General features: G+C 44.8%; 1 long non-coding RNA gene across 1 annotated transcript; it reads right to left on the bottom strand.

The window, feature by feature from the left end:
• Positions 1-4,826: 4,826 nt before the first annotated feature.
• Positions 4,827-9,046, bottom strand: LOC121836354. Its single transcript, XR_006077892.1, has 3 exons — positions 9,009-9,046; positions 5,100-5,180; positions 4,827-4,996 (listed from the first exon to the last, which is right to left on the bottom strand). It is a non-coding gene; the product is annotated as an uncharacterized LOC121836354 (long non-coding RNA).
• Positions 9,047-24,041: the final 14,995 nt, after the last annotated feature.

Here is a 24,041-nt window from a genome sequence, read left to right as displayed (position 1 = left end):
CGAACGTCATTCGTTGTAAATGACATTCGAGATGCCCGTGTGTAACGGGTATTAGTCTGACCGCGATGATTAATTCTTTGGGCTACACTTTAAAAAAAGCCCGTGTGTCTACTTTGCCGCACAACACTCGGAGAGTCAATCACCGCAACTTACGGAGGTAGCTCAGCGAATGACGATGCCAAAACATATGTTTAGACCCAGAAACGCAGTCTGAGTTGTGACATTAAGCAATGCAAGCGTGACGTTTTGCATTGCTTAATGTCAAAACTCAGGCTGCGTTTTCGGGTCTAAACATATGTTTCGGCATCGTCATTCGCTGAGCTGCCTCCGTAAGTTGCGTTGATTGGCTCTCCGAATGTTGTGCGGGAAAATGAACGCACGGGCATTTTTAAGAGTGTAGCTCGTGAACAGTTTCGAACAGCTGAGTTGTAGTAGTAAGGCCATTTCTGAACCCGTGCTGCGATTGAAAAAGGAAATCATTGCTATCTAGATAATTAAGAAGATGTCCTTGAATAGGCTGCCACGCTCCACACAAAGCACGGATTTCTCGGTGACATTCGACGCAACGAGACGTAATTTGTCGTAAGATAAAACATCTTAAGCAAACGGCGCTGCGCGCACAGTACACTCTTAAAAATGAGTCGTGAAATTTACGAGGAAAGTTCTGGCAGCTCTATTTCCAAACATTTCCCGTCAAAATAACGTACAATCATTTTTTGAAATTATGTGGAAAAGTTGTCAAAAAAACGAGGCACCGCATTCTTAGTTTACGAGCATAGACGTGAAAATGACGATTGAATCGTTTTCAAATCTTCCCTCGTGAAAATAACGTACTGTTGTTTTTCTAAATTGACTAGGAAAGACGTCATTTTTATTTGCGGCTTTGTACGTGAAAATTACGAGGAAATCTCTGGCAGCTCTATTTCCAAACATTCCTCGTGAAAATGACGTACCAGCGTCTTCTGAAACTGTGTGAGAAAAGCAATAAAGAAAAGGTGGATTGCATTTTTCAGCTGAAAGTATGTATGTGTAGCATACAGTCATTATGATCAGTGTCCTTCACGTAATTATAAAGACAAAAATTGAAAGATTACTTATCACTTTATTCAAGTTTCCGAGCTTCCTCACTGTACACTCTCCTTGGTGATGATGGTGTGCCATTACATCCTGCGGGAAAAGAGAAGAGAAAATTACCCTATGCCACCCTATGATATAACGTCACATAACTCGCTCAAAGGACCACTATGAGAGGAAAGCAAGAAAGATAGTAACAGCTTTATCCTGACAAAAGGGTGAGGAAAATCGGACAATAGCATTTCTGAAAGTCTGATATGTCAGACATTGCTGGTGTGCCTTCTTTGCATGCCCAGGGCTATGCTAGAGGTAATAGTGTTCACTGCAGGGCACAACATTTATTACATCAAACCTTAGGCACCATAAAGAAAACGTGTGACAAACAATAGCCTTTTCCAGATTCAAGGCTGCAGCTGCTACATTTGAAGCCCATATGGATTGATGAAGGCCAAAGCGAAAACATCTGCAAATGGCCATTTTCAGGGCTGTGCTAATACTAAAATTTTCTTATAGCAGTTTAGTATTATACGGTATTTGATATTGGTTTCAACATTAATCGTTCTACTGTAAACGGCTTAATTTTTGCAAAGGCTTAGCTTTTGCGAGTTTATCGAAATTGCTTAAATTGGTCATGCAAATAAGTAACCCCATGGCAACGAATACATTGAACATTACTCCTGATTGTGAAATTTTGTTCCCGCAAAGTATTTCCAAAACTGACACTTCACAAAATGTATGAAATATCAAGCTGGCGAAAATAAAATTGTTTACGCCAGTCAAACATTTCAAAGAGCTCGTAAAGTCGCCATTGCAATGAATTGGCTTTGTTCAGTGCGCTTCTCCGCATGTGCACTGCGCTGTGGAGAAGCGAAACCCATGGAGCAGACTCCGCAATCGCATTAATCGCGCTAACCCAACACCATCTAGAATAATCAAAGCCTCGGCATCGCCTCCTCTCCCTTCATGAAACGTCATCACAGTCGGATGGCGCAAACTCGGCTACTGGGCCCGAGTCCGACCTTCGACGCGCTGATGGAACACGAGCCCCGGCCGAACACTGACGCAGCACTCGTGCCCAATCTCAGGCCTCAATCGATCTGGCTGTGATGACGGTGCGGAGGCCTTCTGCTTATCTAGGTGGTGGTGTAACACCCCGGTCGCAAGAATCTCGCTTTGTCGCAGTGCAGACTCATACTTTGGTGGGAAATACACACCTCCATAGCGGAGAGGTTTTGACATGTACACAGGAGGAATTAAGAAAAAAATTTAAAAATGGTTACGTGAATGTTTATGCATCTGATGGATGTCGGTACTCCCCTCAAGGTCAAATTTAGAAAACAAATAACACTGTAGCTATTCTGTTATCAAGAATATGTATTAGGCTGCAATGCCCTAACATGCTATGTCACGACATTGCAGCAAAAGTTCCAATTTGAAATTGAAGGATGAGCATGGCGAGAAGGCCATCAAATCGTATATTTATACTCACAACCTCTATGTGGGCTTTGACCTGATGATAGCCAGAGCCACTACATAATTTGGATCAGAACTAACCGAGCTTTGGCAGTGGGGCGATGATAACGAGATCAATTGGAATTTCATTTAAAAAGTATATGTATTGCCCTCATGCTGATTATGTACGCTTATAAATCTATATGCCCATGCAGCATGCTGCTGACAAGCATTAATAAATGACAAGGTTTGCTTGCTGCCTCGATTACAACTGTGCAGCTTAAGCAGATCCTTGAGAATTTTAAGAGAGCATTCAGTTTGGTAATCAAAATTATTCACTTCTAACTTTATTTCAGTGGATGAGTATCTGCCCCTGATATTAGGTATTTTTTTGTACCATACCTAAAGTTACTATTCGTGCACGATCATGCTCCTACACTGACATATTACTGAATTTTGAAAACATATGCACTAAAGTAATCAAAGCAGCCTACAGCTAAACAAGTGATACCAACACTGTCAGGATGGCTGAGCCTAGCGTGACGGCACTATGTAACAGGCTTGGAGAGAGGTGCAGACACTGTGATATCCAACTGAAAAGATAATAAGCTCAAGTCATTATACACTTTTAGCCCAAAATTCATGATTCGCACATGCCTATTATTCTCAGTATGAAGCCAAAGGCGAACCAAGTAGTAGTTCGTTGATTTATTACCAAAATAGAATACAATTTGAATACCAAACTGGATGCTTTGCTTATTTTTGGAAGGTTGCGATAAAAAATGCACTACTTAATTGGGTGAAAAACAAAGCCTCGTAACACAATCATGTGCATGATTACATTCTACAAGTCATTTTACATGGATACACATCATTCTATATCAAAGCTAACATAATTTTCAAAAAAGGCCTCGAGAGTTATGAGAATCTCTTCTTCATTGCGCATTCGTGGGACTCTGTGGACATCAGTAAAGGGGATAACCGTCACAGTATGTTGACTAATTGACGAAAATTTGTTAGCTTTGTAACTAATGGCTTTATGGGCCATGCTGCAACAGCAGTGTTAAAAGCCAGCCAATATTAAATGCTATCCCGACTTAAACAATTCACGAAATGCCAAGCGGCTTCCACATATTCATTGTCCAACTTTTGTGTTTTAATGTCGGATGCAAAAACCGCGCTCAGGAGCTCAAGAATTTGTGCCGTTAATGGTGGGTGGAAGAGTGACATAGTCGTACTGGGCACATCGTCACTATCTCGACAGTGTGTCCTTGGTAGATGCATCCGCGTCATACTTCCAAGATAAAAAAGGTGCGTCCGAAGCAGCCCCGTCCGCACAACATCCTGAGGTCTTCCCCGAGTGCGCAATTTTCGAATCGGGTGACAAAAAAAAAAAAGCAAATTTTTAGCAGTCCATATCTTGAACCTTGTTGCTATACAGAATTTCTGTTAGTCTAATATTTACTGCCTTTGAAACTAGAATTGAAACGTATCCCATAAAACAATTAATTAAAAACATTAAAAAAATTTGGTTCATTAGTTTTGATTAACATACTGCAACGGTTATCCGCTTATCTAATGTCCTCCAAGCCCCACAAACACACAGTGAGGGAATCATTTAAGTAACTCGTGCCGGTTTTTTTTTTTTTTTAATTTCGTTCGAATCAAAATAGACAGCTTTGTATACATGTATATAAAAATATTGAAGGCATGTCCATCCCACTATAGAGGTCCACCTTTTCCTTAGGTAAAACTGGATCAAACTGGAGAAGGCCAGTTTTACATAAACCCCTAGCATGGTATGTACCAAGGGCCGCCAGAAATGATTGCTCACCTCAGAACACTCTGTGCGGCTTGAAGAAAGCGGCTTGCGGTCTTTGACGGTGGGTCTACCCGCTTGCTGCAGCTGGGACGTGCAAGAAAGTTAATGCAGCTTGCCATATACCAGGAAGTAACAAAGACAAGGCCAGTATTACATAAACCCCCAGCAGGCATGCACCAAAGACCGCCAGAAATGATTGCTCACCTCACTGAACACTTTGTGCGGCTTGAAGAGAGCGGCTTGCGGTCTGACGGTGGGTCAACCCGCTTGGTGTAGATGGGAACTGCGAGAAAGTTAATGCAGCTTGCCATGTACCAGAAAGTAACAAAGACAAGGCCAGTATTACATAAACCCCCAGCATGGCATGCACCAAAGACAGCCAGAAATGATTGCTCACCTCATAGAACACTTTGTGCGGCTTGAAGACAGCGGCTTGCGGTCTGACGGTAGGTCAACCTGCTTGGTGTAGATGGGAACTGCGAGAAAGTTAATGCAGCTTGCCATATACCAGAAAATAACAAAGACAACGTCAGTATTACATAAAGCCCCAGAAGGGCATGTACCATGGACCACCAGAAATCATTGCTCACCTCAGAGAGCACTCCACGCGGCTTGAAGAGAGCGGCTTGCAATTTTTGTTGCTGGGACCTGCAATATATTTAATACAGCCTGCCGTATACCACAAAGACAAAGCCAGTAATACATAAGCCTACAGCACATGTCCCAAGGACCACTACAAATGCACGCTCACCTCATGGAACATTCCATGTAGCTTAAAGAGAACGGCTTGCAATCTGTAATGGTGCGTGCACCTGTTTGGTGCAGCTGGGACCTGCAATAAATTTAGTACAGCGTGCCATATACCACAATGTAACAAAGACAAGGCCAGTAATACATAAGCCTAAAGCACGACATGTCCCAAGGATTGCTAAAAATGCTTGCTCACCTCATAAAGCACCCCATGCAACTTGAAGAGAGCGGCTTGCGACCTGAGGGTGAGTGCACCTGCTTGGTGCAACTGGAACCTTCAATAAATTTAATACAGCTTGCCTTATACCCACAAAGTTACAAAGACAAGACCAATATTACATAAGCCTCCAGCATGAAATATCCCAAGGACCACTAGGAACGGTTGCTGAACTCATAGAGCTCTCCATGCAGCTTGAAGAGAGCGGCTGGCAATCTTTGGATAGTACCTACGGGTTCATTTTCCTTCCTTGATGAGCCAGAGCACTCTCGGATAAATGCCGCTCTTTGCGGTATGGCATGGTGCACACCTGGTACATCTTTTGAGGTTTATCTGGCCAAAGTACCTATAACAAACATATAACAATTGGGTCACACACTGCAGTAGCCTGCAATACCACAGCAATGACAAACGTTAGATAAGTGAATAAACATAAAATTATGTTTACTAACCAAAATATGTTAATTACCTTCTTAAGTATTGGTATAATGGGCTATGCTGTGATTGCCATTTTAAACGGAGACATTATTAAAGCCCAACCTAAATGAAACAATTTTGTGAAAAAGCAGCAAGTTTTGAGGCAATCCATGTTTTTCGGAAATCGCCGGTTAGAGTTTTGGGGTTACATTACTCTCTTTAAAATTGCAATAGCGAAGAGGCCTGTTAAACCGCTAAATAATAATAATAATATTCATAATAATAATATAATACATTTATTGTATCTAGCGCACATCAGTTAGCATGACGGGCACACCAAAGCCAACATGAGGCTTGTGAGATATGCCACCCTAAAATTAACAGTCCAACATAGCTATACTTTGAGCCCGAGTGCAAAGTGAAACAACTATATGCAGACGTCATTAGGATGTCACGGGTGTCATGTGACACAGATGCAGACACACACATGCACATGCACACCGACATATGCAAATGCAACGTTAGGTTTGAAAATAGCCACTGTAAAAAAGAAAAATCATGCACTAATGATAAATAAACGTAACTATGCTAAACACAAATACATGCAAATATACTAAACACAAATTCATTAAACCGAGTCCAAAGGGGAAGTGTCACGGCCGGGGTGACTGAAGCTGCACAAGTGTAATCTACAGTGAAAAAAGAAAAGTAAAAAGCTATGTAATCAAACAGTGACTTTACAATTTTTGGTTAATTAGTAAACATATTTTGACGTTTATCCGCCTGTCTAATGTCCGCCGAGCGCTACAATTATACAGTGAGGACGGCATCCACATATATATCACCTTCATTTTCCTTTACAATCCGTTCAAGATTACAAAAAAAAAATATATATATATATCACAAGAAGCTTTCGACGTCGTATCAGCTGTCTAATGACTCAGGTGTGCAAATAAATGAACAGTACTCATCAATGAGAAATAAAACAAGAAAGCGCAGAAAAATAAACTATAAACTTCTGCGAAGCCGATCAGCCGTTGGGTATGCTGAGCTAATTATTACGATTTTGCGAAATGTTCACCCCTAAACAGACAGTGCGGTGGAAGTTGCATGTTCGTCTGACCAGTCAACTGTCAATTCTGCACAACGTGGTCACCGCCTCTCCGCATACTCACGCGGGGAGAGCGAGGTCAAGCGATAAGATGCTTTAATTATAGTTGGCGAACAAGTAGCTTGCACCGCAATGTCAGCGTAGGCGTGAACGGAATATAGGACATGCAAAAACCTAAAATATATGTACCGTATTTTCCGGGCTATAGTCCGTACCCGGTGTATAGTCCGCAGGGGCGAATTGGGGGTCCAAAGTAAAAGACCTTGCTTAGATGCTTAGATAGTCCGCACCCGGTGCATAGTCCGCGTGCCGTGCATAGTCGGCACCTGGTGCTTAGTCGACACGAAAATCTTCTTATAGACGACACACCTTGACACATGTCTGCTTTCTTAGCACACAAAGAAGCCTACAATCAGGCACGTAGCCAAAATTTTGTTTTGGGGGGGGGGGGGGGGGCGGGGGGGGGGGCTATGACAAAATGCTGTATGAGGGGGAGGGGAGGTCCCAGCAAAACGGAAGATTTCGGGGGGGGGGGGGGGGGCCGGGCCCCATGGGCCTCCCCCCTGGCTACGTGCCTGCCTATAATATACATTAAATAATCATTAACATACTCTTTCACTCAAAAAATCCGTCACATCTCCTCATAATGAACGATCTTGAAAAACAAAATTCGTGTATAGTCCGCACGCTGTTGCGATAGGCCTTGGCGAAGGTCACGTCCTTCCTTCGCCTTCCGTTCTTTTCCACCCTACGGGGTTTGGCCTCCGCATTTAGGATCGGCGACCGGCCGTCTGAGCCGTTGTTGACAGAACACGTCGCCCGGCGCCGCGTGGACGCCGCCACACCTGGGAGCGGAGCTGAGCCGGACTCTTCTCTCTGGCTGCGGGGGTCAGTCCATCCAGGAACCAGCTGCCCTACCGGGAGAGGATTCCGGGGGACGACGCCGGCGGCGGGACTTCCGGCCGAGTACGTTCGGCTCAAGTTTTCGTCCGGCGCCACTTGCGGATTATCCCGCTAAACCTTTCCCGAGCCACGACGCCGCATAATGAGGGGATCATCTCCATCACGGTCAAAGTCTCATGAGCTGACAGCGGACCCTCCGTCACCAACTCCTGGCGCGGCTTATCGAGGTCAAGAATGCCCCGGTGCCGGATTAGGAAGCTCGTCCGACGCTGCAGTGTGTGCGTGTATGTGTGTGCGCGCTCGAGAGGATGAGTGGGGGCGGGGCCTGAACATGACGTTCGTTGGCAGTTCTGCCACCACTGGCTGCCAACCGCTGGAAAATCAACAGCGACTGTATAAATAGAGCAAACGAGAGGCCGCAAGGTGTGCTCTCCGACGAACAATAAACTTCTGTACATATGTAATATAAACAGAGTTTATCGCGAGACACCCTCCGGTCTCCTGATGTCCCTGCCTGGAGTCGGCCTGCGGTTCCTGTCCTCGCCTGGCCCTGCCTGAGGCTGCCTGGGGAACTCCTCGGTCGCAACAACGCGTAGAAAGTCCGCACAGCCTAAAATTTCAAATTTTAAACCTGTATAGACCTTTGACTATAGCCCGGAAAATACGATATAAAAAATAAGCACACTGTTAAATATAAAGTCAGAGCCAGCAGCGAGCTGCAGAGTGGATGTTTACAATAATTAACCCTCCAAACTGGTTGAGAAATTTCCCGTCAAATTACGAGGGCGGCCAATAATTTTGTGTGCGTCTTGGAGACTCGTGAATCGAGTGCACTGGAAACTTCCGTTTTCGAAGCCGCTAAAACGTCGTTCAATGACATTGCATCGTTACAAAGACGTTAGCCGCTCGCTTATGTTGTCTGGCTGCATGAATGTTGCAAAAACAAACACAGAAACTAAGCTTCCATAAAAGCTCGTACTCACGAGTTCTCCTAAGAGATAAGGCGCAGGGCTCTGAGTAAAGGCGCCGCCGCTGCAGCACGGATAAATAAACACGTGCATATCATAACGGAAACATAACGTGCTGAAAAAGAAACACCAAAAACGATGTGTCGGTGGACGCCCGTGTTCTCAGACCGCAGATTTCGAACACGCTCGAGCGCTTTCCGTCTTCAACCGAAAGCACTCGAACCGCGAACATGGAGAAATATTCGATTACAATACGTAAGGAAGACATTGCAAGGATAAAGTCACATTGCATACCTTGAAGTGGGCGATTTAGTCGTCGATGAGCTGATGAGGTCCTGATGCATCACAGAACACTATACCGACCACGATGTCAACAGCCACCGAGGCGAGTTCGACGAACGCCCGAAGAGCGATAGCATGGCGATAGCTGCTGCAACCTCTGTTTACGCCTGCGCGGCACGGGCACACGACTCGGAGCAAAACCGCAAAACAACAGAGATGAGTGTTGCAACAACCGCAACAACGCACCAACACCACCAACACCGCCAATCTGCGAGAGAGGAGGGCCGCGAAAGAGCTGCGGGGCTGCGCGCTGCGCGGCGGGGCATTCAACTCCTCGCCATCTGCGCATGCTTGCACTCCTGGGATTTCGGCTTTTCTGGAAGGCTCGGCTCTCGCGCCTCGTATTTTGAAATGATGAGCGTACCCGTCTTTTTTGACGAGGGAAAGACACGTCAAATTGACGTAAATTTTTTACAGTGTACCTAAAGGCTGCTTCACACAGCACCGTTTCATTACGTGTTCTTACGCTACGTTTAAGCCACCCAAACATCCGTATTTCGATTGCCGCGTGCTAGGTTGTCTCCTTGAACTAGTTGCCACGCCTATTATGAAGAAAAGAAATTCCGGCGACTCGTGGCGTAAGAGGACGTGGGCTTTCGTACCGCGACGTAACGCAGGAAAACGGGGCTATGCGAACCAGCCTTTGCTCGTGACTTGTCAACTAGCGAAATACAGTCCTTACAATGGCCCCAGGGCAGTGAACAGGTGGCGCCTCGGTCGGCTGCTAGTCAGCGTGGCTGTTGGCCAAAATGGGCTACTTTGGGAAGGCCTAACCACCGAACGATTGGACGCGAGCTCTAAAGCAGCTCAATGATTGCGGCCGCGGGCCGTCTCAGAGTTGCAAAAATCCCGAAACACGTGGCGCCACCTGTCGAACCAAACTTCATTGTCCAGGTCGCTTCGAAATCAGTTGGTTCGAAACGGTTGCCGGCCGAACCGGCAACCAAAACCGCACCAGCGGCGCGCCACGTGACCATCCCCGCCCGAACACGAAGCGCCAACAACTGGCGTTTTCGTTTGCATGGGTCGTGCGTGAGCTTTGTTAACTTCTTCGATTATATTAAGGCATAATAAGCACACTGTATGCTTCAACAACGTAAATTAGGACCCTGAGATGTGGGTAACACAAATGGCTTTATAACAATTTTTTAACGCGAAAGCATTAACTGTTTCATGGAGCGAGCTGACGTCATCAGTTTGAAGCGCGAAAACGGCTCCTGGTTTCCCCGATCCCAATAGGAGCGATGCGCCTTCGATTCCATTGGCTGGCGCGCGTCGGGGACTCCCATTTGCCGTTGCGCCATGGCCTCCAAGATGTCGAAGCGCGCGCGCTAGTACGCAGCAGACAACGAAGGGAGCGAACGAGCGGCTTGCATACTTTCGCATTCACAACTCATAAGGAATGCTCAGTTGTACCTCGAGCTTTTTTCTTTTTAATGCGAAAGTATTAAGAAATCGGGAACAGCGCGCAAAAAAGGTGAGGACAACGAGAGTAGAGCACAGGACAAGCGCTGACTATCAACTGAAGTTTTATTAAAGGGGCGATGCAACGATTTTTGTATTTTGAGCGAATACCGCTTAGAACAGATCCCTGACGTTAATGACCTATGAAACACGCGTTCGTTTTTTACCCCGCGCAATAGAAGTTACAGGAAAAATTAAAGAAAAACGAGCAGCGTTCTTCCCCTCAACTCGCAGCTGCAGGACAAGCGGCTACGTGATCTGAAGCCGATTATATGCCGCCAATGTTGATCATAGCCACGCGCTGGGGTTGGCAAGGCACAGGGCACGCGCTGAGTTCCAGACGGTGTTATGGCTCGGCTATTGTCGTCGTTGCAGCGATTGGACACAGGCCACTACCCGAATGCATGCCGAGGCATCGATTATCGCGAGCCCAAATCGAGTGTCCACGCCATGCTCGGGTCCAATCTATGAGCCGCATTCAAATATCGTCACTTGGCGGTATTGCTACCGCCCAGCTACGTCATCAGGTTTTGCGAAAGAGAGATTGAATGAAAACACTCGGTTTTGTCCTCGAAATTACAGCGCAGCAAAGGAGCTTCTTGGTCAGTGGCGTTGCGTGCGGGTATCCTTGAGTCCCACTAGTGCCAGTAAGCTCGTGTAAAGTGGAAAACATTTCAATTGAATATCGTTGCACCGCTCCTTTAAAAACGGCTCAAACAAGGAAACACCACAAAGCCAACCAACGTCGAAACAACCAGTGGCATGTCGCTCACCATGCATCTATAAAATCGATCTTTTTTTTGTGAAGATAAACCGAAGGCTGGCTGACGCAGTGCCCCGAGCCAGCTTTTCGATATCATTCGCCTTTAGCACCTCTCTTTGCACTTTTGTGAGCCCCCTGCCAATGATTATGGTAGCTTTGAAAACAAGGTGACACAAGCAGTCTCTGCAGTGTACGTATAGCGGACCTCCTGTCATTGACCGCAGGGAAAGGGCATGGTCACACATTCTCTCATTGACGCAGCGTCCCGATTGTTATATATAAACTCGGCCGCATGATAATGAGATTTTGTAGATGACACCACCACGCAATCCACGAACTTGTTGACATGTTTAACCTTACATGACCTCTTGTTACTGTTTGCCTGGTTTACGCGCGGGCAAAGTTGTGCTAATTTGCGAGGCGCCGAAAAAAACATTGGCACAATGAACCGGTTAGCCACTTTTTTACATTATGTGCGTGAGGCTGCCCGCAGGTCTGTCGATATTTAATATATTTTGTGTGGATTTCCGAAGTACTGTTGCCATCTTACAAGGCTCTCCCAGAAGGCTTACCAGCGTCACCTTTCACATTCTATTTTCTTGTTATTACCTTTTTCTGGAATCCCAGTATTTTCAATTCGCTCACCCCTTTGATATTGTTATGCGTGTTGAAGTGTCGAGCTGGGGGGGGGGGGGGGAACATAGATCTTTTTTTTTCACCGGTGCAATAACACGCAGTGTGCTAGAGCAAGGTGATCAAGGTGATCTTGCGCAAGCTAGACAAAATCTTCAAAAACTTTTGGCGTCTTCAAAATAATTTAATAGTATCTTCGTTGGTTTTATTATCTTCTCTCAAAGCACAAAGGTGTGAATGTCTCAATGGCTCCGTTTTCTACTGGAGCCCTCTATCGGCGATCATTGTTTGGTTTGGTTTGTTTTCCAGATTTGGAAAGCACCATACCGGACGCAGTCTGGCAGATCAACTGCCCAACCTTTTGGAGCTCGGGCGAAAATTGTGCCGAGAAATTTCCGGCACACGCCTTAGAAGCGCCACTCAAACTGAGTGCACTCTCCGTCCTTTGACCACACGAACGGCCTTGCCGAAGGTATGGCGACATATTTTACCGGGGAATGACCAGCCGAATTTGCCACAAGTATGAAACGGAGTATAGAAGATCAACTCTGTTGGCAAACACACTGCAAGACACACACCGCTTTCCCTCCACCATTTTTTCTTTCTTATAGTATCACATGTAGAATAGAGCGCCATTAAAGGGATACTTCAACGAAATTGGAAATATACCCATTGTGTTCAGAATAGGCTGAATATGATCCAAAATGAATGACAATGGCGCGTTTCTATTTCGAGCCCAATTGTTGTATTTTTCGTTATAAACGGCCCACTCTGGCAAGCGCTCGGAGAGCAGCCAGTGGAGAGCACGTGACATCCGGTCCAATCGTGACGTAGATTGTCTCGGTACAAGCAAAGCCGCGGCGAGGCTGACGTTGACAGGATGTCCTAGCCGTTCCAGCCAGCAAAGTGGCCGAAGCACGCCAGCGATCGGGCCACCAAAACTTATTGTGTTGCATGCATTTTTATGCAGCCTTGATGGTAGCACGCCTCAACGGGTGACCTGCCTCTTAGCTATACATGAGCAATTTAGCCAGTGCAGTACAACCCGCTAACCTGGGTTTTTTAACGTACATCACGAAGTAGTGATGACGCGAACGCGTGGTTACAAAACTCATCCAGATCGAAACAGGTGAAGGGTGAGGATCGAACCCAAGAGGTTCTGCAACGCACTTTTGCCCAAGCGCACAGCTGCTTTTGCACGAATTTTGAGTGACAGGTTAATCTTCTATAATCTTGTAGAGGGACAATAACGAAGTGTGGGACACACAGAATAGAGTCTTGGTGAGACGGGAGTTCCTCCTTCCCCTCATCTCTCGTGGTGACCGGACAGCCGCCGGGATGACGTCAGGTTCAATGCATGTACGGTTTTTGGTGAGACAGACATCGTTACTACTTGCCAAGGTTCCTAGAGGGGTATTAACAAACGAGGCTTTGGCGACATCCACCAGGTGCCCTTTGCTATTATTTTAATTCGCTTCAAAATTCCTTTCCTTGCCTTTTTGAACGAGAGATTGGTGTGTCAATACACTGCTCCCTTGAACACGTATAGACCAGGGAATAAGCACTGATATTTCGTTGTAGTATTTTTTTGATTGAGCAAGCTCCAGTGCATCACCGCAGGAGAAGTTTCGAAACAAGCCACACCGTGCAGAGATTGGGCCGTGTCCATCGTATAATGGGCAAGCATAGGGGTCAAAGTGGTGCTTGACATCATCACAGGAGCGCCTATGAGAGTTCACCCACTCATAGCACTTGGTGACGGTGAAACAAATATATGATGAGACGCGAAGAACTACATGACTGAATGTTTCAGACTTGTAATAATCCGTTAACAGTAACACAGTTACTTCTAATCGCTTACAGTTATCAGTAATTATTTTACGGAATAATCACGCTTTCTCTAGAGTAATCGTAAAGTACTTTTCTTAAATATTTACGTAACTTACATAAAAAAATTGTGAATTATTAAAATTTTATTCTCGAAACAGCGTAAATTCGGAAATCAAATATATAAAAACATCCCCCCCCTCCCAAAAAAAAGTGTTTGTTTTTAGCTTTTTAATTGTTTTCTTTTCTGTTGGCCTAACAACGAAGTCGGAAAGTCTCAGTGGTTATTGAAAAAAAAAATTGTATGATCAAAGGGCAGGCAAGGTTGTGTAGTGCATCCCTATACGCCTTTCTATTTTGAAATTTTTTTCTTTCCCCTTCGTTTTCGCAATTAAAAACGGGAAGAGGTCGCCCAGGGCTCGTACGCCCCTTCGAGAAGCTCGAGGCAGAAAGTGCGCAGACCAGAATTAACAACGTCCGTCTCGGTTATTGCAACTACGACCATTTTTATAATATTACAATAAGAGGGGACGCTGATTCTTCCGATGGAATAACGTTGAACTCTAATATGAATTGAAAGATATGTCACAATACCTGAAGGTTCCGCTCAAAAGATATGTAAACGCTTCTCATCTTTCCTTGAAGAGTGTAATGTATTTTTGAGCGCTGCTTTTCGGTTTATTCGACCAAGACCAAATTGGTTTTATTAGCTGCTAGCCTTTTTGCAGTGAAACCTCTCTAGTCCGTTTGCCTCTAAGCTGACAGTGCGGTGGAGGTTGCATGCTCTTTTGAAACAGTCATACAGTCATACAGCCATATTACACCACGTGATAAAACTCCCGTTCTTACCCATGCGAAAGAAGAAGGCTCAGGTGATAATAGGGAGACGGCTAATCGGTGTGGCGAATTTGTAGATACCACCACACTGTCAGCTTTGGATGTAACGGAGGCACATATACACGTAAGGCAAGGCTGGCCTTGCCTTACGTGTATATAAGAGGTTACTTGCATCCCTGTTACCCCTTTTTTGTCCGTCAGTTCTGCTGACCTCTTCGGGAATTGTGGTTCATATATATAAAAGGACACGTATTTTCTTTAACATGAATTTTTGGTAATAAGAAAAATAAAATGGCAGCTGACGTACTATCGGGGAAAAATGAAATGCGAACAGAGGAGCGCGTGGCTCGCGGTACAGGCTGCGCCGCCTGGAAGTGAGCCTAGGGGCGAGGGTGCGTGGCCTACTCCGATGTGTTCACGCTCCTCGATTGGCGCTCCTCCAGCTTCGGCAGTGCGCCTCTTAGTGCGCTGAAAGCTATCACCGCAATCTTTGCTGGCTCAGCGCGTGAGGTGCAAAGAAGCTCGCCGCACTCGCCGAGCAGGCGAAGATAGCGGTGACAGCTTTCAGCGCACTAAGAGGCGCACTGCCGAAGCTGGGGGAGCGCCAATCGAGGGGCGTGAACACATCGAAGTAGGCCGCGCACCCTCGCCCCTAGGTTCACTTCCAGGCGGCGCAGCCTGTACCGCGAGCCACAGGCTCCTCTGTTCGCATTTCATTTTTCCCCGATAGTACATTCGGGAATCGAGGAGTGAGAGAAACTCGTGAGTATGGCTTAGTTCTCTGCCGTTCGCTGCCCACATCTTTAACAGAAGTCTCTGCTGAGGTGCACTACTGCGAGACCATGCTCTGTGCATTTTTGAGGTGAAATGGTCCGCACGGCAAACCAGCGTTTGCATTGTGTTCTTTTAACTAACGTTAAAAATAATTGTTCTCAGGAGTGTCCTTGTGTTTTTATTACTTTATAACTAATACTCGTATCTAAAAAAACTTCTTTCCCTCGTTTATCAACGTCTCAACCGCGGGCCCTACCTGTTCTAAAGAAATATAATCATAAAAAATATATAGTTAGTATTTTTATGCGTAACTAGTACTACCCAGTCTTATTAGCTTCGTGCACCACCGTCTGGCAATACATTTCGATATATTTATGTTAGACAAGTAAAGTTACATATACACAGATCAATTCTTATTCCAGGTTCGGCCAGTTCTATGACGTCGTTTACAGCTTTGTGATTCCGTCAGCATAAAGCACCAGCTGCAACGACAAAGTTTTAAGTTTGTCCAAGGTGAAGGACACTTCTTTCGCTTCGCTGGAGAAGCACGATTCAGTGCATCAAGCATTCGTGAGGCACAATACGGTACCGCCACACAGCGTCTCAGTCAAAAGGATGTTCAGCGTAAAGGTCGACATCTTCACGAAGGAACGAGGCAAGATTTATGACACGATTATCGAGAGTCAGCTGTTGCTCAAAATACCCAAGATCAATAAAGTGTGACTTTCGGTAACTATAAGCACTCGAACAAAACGCTTTTTTTTTTCTGAGTTGTGTACAGTGATGTTAAAAGTAACGCCACAAATGTAGCAGATTAGTTTTTGAAATGACGGTCACTTATTTTCATGTAAGGATAATTGTAACTCTAATTAAATACAATTCATTATCGTTCATTATTGAGCAATTTTAAATGAAATGTCTTACTATTTTTTTTACTCACGTGTACAAGGCTGTTCTCAGATATGCAACGCGGTAATATGAAGAAAAGTAGTCGGTTTTGTAAGGGGAATCGAGCGTGATTAAAGAGACCTTCCCCGGAAATCAGAACGAGGAGGGCTTTACTTCATTTAATCCTCAAACACGGAACGCGGCGTCATTTCCCTCTCTTCCCCTCTCCTGAGGGCGATATGCCGAGTAGAGAGTACATTTGGGGATATACGTTTAGTTTAGTGTCAGATAAAGGACTCGTTTCTGTGACGACAACTTTGTGCGCGCACACCCGATTCATTTGAAATAGCCTCTCTGTTATTATTTTTCAACTGATGCTTATGCTTTTTTTCTTTTTGGCTCGATATCCTCCATCTTTCCTTTGTCCGCACGTTTCCGCGACTTCGCTTAGAGAATATTTCGCAGGGAGTTATGACTGTCTTCCCGAAGAGTCGTATTTCCTCCGAAGAATGAAACTACACCGGTGGGCAAATAGGAAGCGCCGTATTGTTTTTACTTTTTATTTCCTTTCTCTTTTGTTCAGCCGTTTCCATTAAGATTGGTAAGATGTCATCCAGTTTAGATTCTTTTTTTCAGCCTTTATGTTAGCCGCGTCGGCTCTTTTTGTAAATTTTCTTGAGAAGCGTGTCGTTAGTTCTTAGAAAATATTCGCGGTAATCTTCGGCGTTCCTTTGTACTACCTTTGAAGTTAGAGAGAGAGAGAAAAAAAGCGACCACCCGCGTATAAAGTAATGGAGTAGTGATTCATTGTCCCATGGAGTGGAATTCTGCATCCAAAAAATGAAGTGTACTTAAGAGGAAAGTCGGTATCGGAGATTATACGAGCGTGGATGTGTGCCACCGAGATGGCGGGTTTTCCGAGGGGCGGTCTATTATTGGCGCTACTCCAAGGTTCCCCTGTTTTGCGTGAGACTCTCTTCGAGTAATATTCTGGAGCGCGCAAGGGGCTTTTCAAAAGGAATTTATGATAAGTTCGGATCTGCAACCTTTAACGATATTATCGCATTTGTGGGTGCAAAAGTAGCTTTTTTTTCGTCAATATTTTCGGGGGTGCGTTTTATACAAAGGTGCGACTCATACAATGTTGAGAGTTATATGTACAGGGTGCGACCGAAAGGACTAACAGATTTAGCACGCCTTGCAAAGTTCATATTCCAAACGCATTTACCTAAATTTGGGCGCCAATATAGTTTGGCCAAAATTCGTAGGTCTAGGTTTTTTTTTTTTTTTTTTTTTTTTTTGCTCAATTCTAAAATAATGCAATAATTTAAAAAAAAAATCGGAGGCCGTGCATTTCTTATGTTTTATAGCAGTCTGTTTGTCGTCTGCACACTGGTTTATGAGCATCGCTCCCGGGTGCCTTGCTGAACACAAAAGTGCAAAAAAACAAATAAAAACAAATAGCCAGTCTCGGGGTATGCAGTCGTAAGAATTGCTCTCAAGCCATTCTTTCCTTTCTCCTCACATTTTAACCGTGTCAACACCGAAGTTTTTATTCACTTATTATTAAAGGGACAATAACGCCCTCCAAAACTTATCTTTTTTTAATTTTTGGTGGGCGATTTGTAATGGTGTCAGGCCCACCCATTCACTATTTTGCTGCAGTAACGTATCTTTTTTAATAAAGCCAAAAAACTCAAAGTTTCCGAAACCGAAACCAAAACATGAGCATGGAAGTTTATGGCCGCGTCACGAGGGCGAGGTGCATGCAGGAGGAGGGAGAAATATAGAGAAGGAGAGTTGCCGGAAGTCAAGTGGGCACATCCGACCGCGTTTTTCTTCTCCCTCTGCTTCCCCGGCGTGTGAAGCATATGACGACGATGACGACGACGAAGTTGCGTGCACCATTTGTCATGCGATTGCTTCGCAATTATATCCCTTCTGCTCGATCTCCCGTGCTTGACGATCGACTGGCCGGTACCACGAAGAACATGTCCGAAGTAGTGGCCTTACATCTTTTGCAACGTTGGTTTGTCTTGCGCCGCCAGCACGTTGTCGAGCCCGCGGCACGTCGCCATATTGAGAATGACGTAGAACGTGTACATCCGTGATCATGGATTGTAGCTTCTCGGAGGCCACAAAAATGGGGCCCATATTCTTTTATATTTTTAGTATTGACTGTGTGCCGTATATTACCCATGACCTGGAATATATTTGGTACGCTATATGTCGAACGCCACGTGATATTGAAAAAAAGAGTGCGCAAAAATGTAACCGGCCAATGCTAGACCTGCTGCTTTCGGGCGGAAAGAAAACAAATTTCGAGCTACAGATTGGGATCTGGGTAGTTGGGCCCTTATGGCGGACAGCAAGTCGTCTGCTTCTTTTGCAGGGTTTGTGGTGACGTCGGAAAGACGACGAGCTCAGATTGACTTTGATTGGAAAAATAGCGGATAAACCTCAATGCTAAATGCCTTAAGGTCTAAACAATGTTCTTTTTCAATCAGCCAATAATAGCTTGGCGTTTTGACATCATCGCAACCCCTATGCAAGAAGCAGACGAATTTGCACTCCGCGTAAATCCAACCAAAACTCGGTGTTCCGACGTCCCCCCACGCTTTCATCTTCTCCTCTCCCTCACTTTCTACCAGTAATTGAAATAAAGACCAGAGTATTTGTTGAATGATGATAGTTTGAAAGATAACAATACAATTAAAAACTACCAAATAAGATGATATTTTCGGAATATTTGCCTTTGTTGTTTGTTTGTTTCTGTTTCGTTTTCTCGATCTTATAAACTGCAACAAATGACACCGTACTGTGTACTGTGTGCGCACGTACATGCACGAAAGAAAAAAGAGACATGCAGATAAATATACAAGATCATCCCAAGTAGCACAACACGCCGGGTTGGGGATGGGGCGGTATTGGCCTGCCGGGATACCGATACCGGCCAGTACCGGAAACGCCCCAAGGGGCGACATCGGCCGGGCCCAATGCCGGAATCCGGCCGGTACCGGGAACTTATTGGGAAACCGGGATGCCGGGAATACGGGATGTTCCCAGCGAGCTCCCGACACAGATCCCCGGCATGGAACCGGTGGTACGGTAGGAAACCATCAGTGTGCCAGCGTGTTTCCGGGTCAGAGCCAGTCCAATTGCGGATTAGTCCCAGGGTAAAAACAGATCAGTGCCAGCGTAATTGCGGGTCAGTGCCTGCGAAATTGCGGATCAGCACCAGCGTATGCGTCATTCAGTGTACCCAGCATAGAACCAGCAGAATGCTAGCTGTGTCAGGCTTTAAAGCCCAGGAATGACATCCTACTGCATTTTTGAACAGCTAACTTTTCAGTAGATCAAATCAAACTATTTTATTGGTTTTCATATCTTTTATAGGTGCTGACCGTTTTTAACATGTTTTTCGGACTTGAATTGAAAAAAGCCGGTTTAGTATTTGTGCAATTTTAAGAAACAATTCTGTGTGAACAATTGACTTTCTCCATGTATACAGTATACTCATGGCAATTATTGTATACTCGTTGAGACGACATGTCCCATTCATCTGTCGCCCAGATGCATATTGTGGGTAGTACAAGAAGGGAACATACAAAATTTTTTTTACCGTGACGTTCTTTATTGTGACTCGTGCATCCATAGCAGCTAGCTCCTCAGCCCGAGTTTCCCTCATCGTCAAAGGCGGTTGGAACCACCAGTGGAGTGTCCGTCTTTTTAACTCCATTGCCCTTGCCCGCCTCCCTGCCCGTCAGCCACTTCTGCACCGCGTCCACGCTGCACGAGTGCAACTTTGTATGGCACCTGTAAAGAGAATTGTCAGATCACACAGATTCGTTGAGGGATAGGGGAAGCCAATATCTTGCATATTAGCTACACACAAGGTGCTGTTCACACACTGCAGTTTGTGAGCGTTTCCTTTGTGTAAATATAGGTCCCTCACCTAGCCTGCAATTCAAAGGTGACAGAAAGAGAGCACCACAGAGGTGGAGATTGTGGGTTTGGCTACCACGCTAAGGTGCAGATTCTATGGAGGCATATGGCTATTTCACGCAACATCCTATTAATGTGAAATGAGGGGCGAGTGGAGGCATAAGGCTATTTCACGCAACATCCTATTAATGTGAGATGGGGGGCGAGACGGGGCGGGGGGCGAGAAGGGGTGGGGCGCAGAGACGAGTGGCTAAAAAAAGAGCAAAACTTCCCCAACTGACACTCTACAGACCAAGGCCTCTAAATGGTCGTCATTAGATTTTCAACCTGGAAACTAACAGGATAACAAGACAAGACCAACAAAAACCTTTTTTCACAGTTCCTTCAAAACGCTGCTTTTCAGTATGAAGGTTCCGAGAATGCTAACACAGGAGATATTCATAATAAAAAATGCAAATCGAATTAAAAAAAAAAAAACGACAGGAATTGACGACTTAAATTTTGCATATCGCAAGACTTAACGGGAAACTGAAGCTGTTCTGTATTTGAGGAAGAACACCAAAATCGTCTTGATATGGCCTCCAGGATCACGAATATCGAGTTTATCTTTTCAATCTGGTGCATGGAGGCTGCAGAAATTAATTTCTAAAGTACAGCTGAAACCCCTCCTTCCCGGGGCGTCACGTCATGCTGGGAGTTTTCGGAATTTCTGCTCTCGCTCATCTTCAGCTCCTGTCAAACCTATGCACGTGAGCTTTTGAATTTGTAAAAAGGTCAGAAATAGATGCCACAACTGGCGTCAGTGTGGAAAAATACAACTGGCAAGCTTCCAATTGCACGCGCCGCCCACACGAGCGGCGCGTGCAATTGCAAGCTTGCCAGTTGTATTTTTCCACACTGACGCCAGTTGTGGCGTCTATTTCTGACCTTTTTACAAATTCAAAAGCTCACGTGCATAGGTTTGACAGGAGCTGAAGATGCTTGGCGCCCCAAAGATCCTGGTACGACGTCACGACTGCTCTGAGGCTTTTCGTGTTTTCTCGCGTCTAGTTACACCTTCGGGGAAAACGAAAGCGATATTCAGATTCACAGGACAAAAATATGCCAGAAGTCACCTATAACTCGTTTTTTTGTCAAGAAGTGTTTCAGTTTCCCTTTAATTGTCAACATATTTCAAAGATTGTGCTTGTCTATTGAGCTCCAATGGAGATACCATCAATTTAATAGCTAGTAAAGAATATGCATTACCAATGACCACCTTACACATCATGGCGTCCTTGAACCTTGACTTTCCTTGGTAGCCCAGAAGGGCCGGAGAACTGCTCCTGGACTTGCTTTGAGAACAGGCGTCCCACCACCTCTCGCACCACCTTTTGCAGGTTCTTGCTGTCTCCTAGAGACACGAGCTGCTCCTCCTAGAAAGACAAAATGTGTTCTCAATATGTCAATGAAGTTATTTATATGCAGATACAATGGTATGAACATGTCTCAAGTAAGAGAATGTGAATGCCCAGGTAAATGCAGCAAGCCACACTATACATGCATCAAAAGGTTACAATATTTACTAGAGAGAGAATAAAAAATATTAGAATATATGGCAACTCTACCTGTCTTAGACGAAACCAGAAAGATTAAAATATTTCCCTCCATACTCCGCTAAATCTCATTAGTCAGTCAAATTCGTTGCAACGTTCAAATTGTGCAAACGTTTTGATGGATTCTCTTTGCCCATCAGCATCCACTCGGTAATTTTAATAATGTATGTGGTTCTCAAAACAGTGCATTCAAGACCCTGCACATCTTGACTTTGTTAAAGCTTAGTCTAGCTGCCGGCTAGTCACCCTGCAAATTTATCACCTATTTTACAACTTTACGAAGACTGGAATTGAGAAAGGCATAAAAAGGCAGGAATTGACCAAAACCGTCATCATAGTTGCAAAAAATGGCAACAGCAGCACAGTATGAGTAGTTACCTTTCCATATTTTTGTTTAGTGCTGACTCAGTGGTGGCCCTGTAGGCCAATGAACCAACTTACTCAGCTCAAGCTCGCCTCGTGTAATAATCGCTTGTGCGACTACCGTATGCTATGCCTGGAGACACAGCTGCGCATGCACTCACACCCCCTGAATAAAGTGGCAGATGCAATGACAGTTACTTTTTCACCTTGGAAATTTCGATTTCCTCTCATAGGGTGACCTTCGGTTAGGACTGGTTAACATCTCATGTTGGAAATGCACTACTAATATAAAGTAAAGATGGAGTTAATTAAGATTTATCTGGCAACCCCTTACAAATTTGTTTGGGCATACGCATATGGTGGGCACACTCAAAAGCGATTTTAGACCAGGCTAAAAGTTATTTTCAAGCATGTACCTTTACTTCTGTAGCAGATGCCGAAAGCACAAATGAATTTATCGCCCTAAATATTTAGATCTCTTGACTATAGCCTCAAGTGAGAACAGGAACAAAACCAAAAGAAGCCCAATATACACTACAGCATCTCGATCCTTCTGTCAAGCAAGCATTAAACACAAAAAGCACGCAGGCAGGTTTGTGCGTGCTCCGCACACATACTCACGGCGAGAGTTGTTGCAGATGCGGAATTTAACTTCTAAGGATAAAACGGGCAGAAGTGTCGAAGCAAATCAGCATGATTAATGATTATTTGCAGGCCGACATATTGTAAGCACCCAAAGGCAAATGTGTTGGCCGATTTTACTTCCCCCGTTGTGAAATGTTTTACTTAAAAATATTTCAAGAAGCGGCAGTTGAAAAAGACTTAAAATGCCATTCAATGAGGATGCACATGAAGGCCTCTTGTCTACACGACCTTCGGGTGGAAAGAACTGTTCAAAAATGTAATGATGCACAAATATTTAATTTTTGGTGGCCACCGTCCATCATTTCTCCCTTCAGTAGCCTCTATGAAACGCAGTTTAACAATTGCAAAAACTTTACGCAGGCTACTAAAGCTGACTTGCAAAACATGCAACTGGCGTTGCGTCACCTTGACACAATTCTATTGCAGGGTTCAGTTTAAGGGTACCCCTTACAATAAATAGCCTTCCATTGTGCATTGGCTGTGCATGCACTCTGCTGTTATAAATAACAGAAGGCCCGTAATGAATGTAGCGCAACTTACTCATTTTTAATTTGCCACCGACTGTGCTTAAAACATAGTTTGGGTGGGCATCCATTGAAATATTACGGTAAAAGGCCCAAGTTAAACCACAAAGTAAGAATCGCAGCCTTATACCCGTCAATATTGTGAAAAAGAGGACACATAAATACCGGCAGTGTCCTGTTGGTGAAGTTCTTCAGCTGCGCTTCTGCAGCACTAAGCTGTTCCATGTTGCAAAGAGGCATCGGGAACAGCTCGGGTGGTTCAGGCCTGGCCAGTTCCTGGGGCGTCGCCTGTTCCCCGGGCCTCGCCTGCTCTCCGTGGTGCTTGAAAGACACCACGTGCCCGAGCACCTGCCCAACAGACTTGCAGTTCCCTGTTCTGCTGCTGTAGGTGCCCATTCTGGATGTGCAGGTCTATCACGGCCTAAGCAGCTGAGCGTCGAAGGCTGCAAGGTAACCAAGGCATAAGAAAGCATTATCCATTTTGCTGATCAACATTATGCACTGATGATGCGAAGAAACTTTTTCAGAAACTTGGGTTTCGGGAAGTTTCAAAAGAATGCTTGAACCTTCAGGTGTTTCGGATGGTTTGGGTAGCTTTGGAACAGTTGCCAGACACAGTAAGTGTTTCAAATTTTTGTAAACATTTAAGAGACGTTATAATTTGTATGCAATATTCATAAATTTAATTTAAAAAATGTGCTAATCAAATAAACTTTCTAAAAAGGAG

The sequence above is a fragment of the Ixodes scapularis genome, unplaced genomic scaffold (genome assembly GCF_016920785.2).
Source record: "Ixodes scapularis isolate PalLabHiFi unplaced genomic scaffold, ASM1692078v2 PGA_scaffold2__306_contigs__length_199485367, whole genome shotgun sequence".
NCBI lineage: Eukaryota > Metazoa > Arthropoda > Arachnida > Ixodida > Ixodidae > Ixodes > Ixodes scapularis.
Note: the sequence above shows the minus strand (reverse complement) of the source record. Positions and strands in the feature narration are given on the sequence as shown.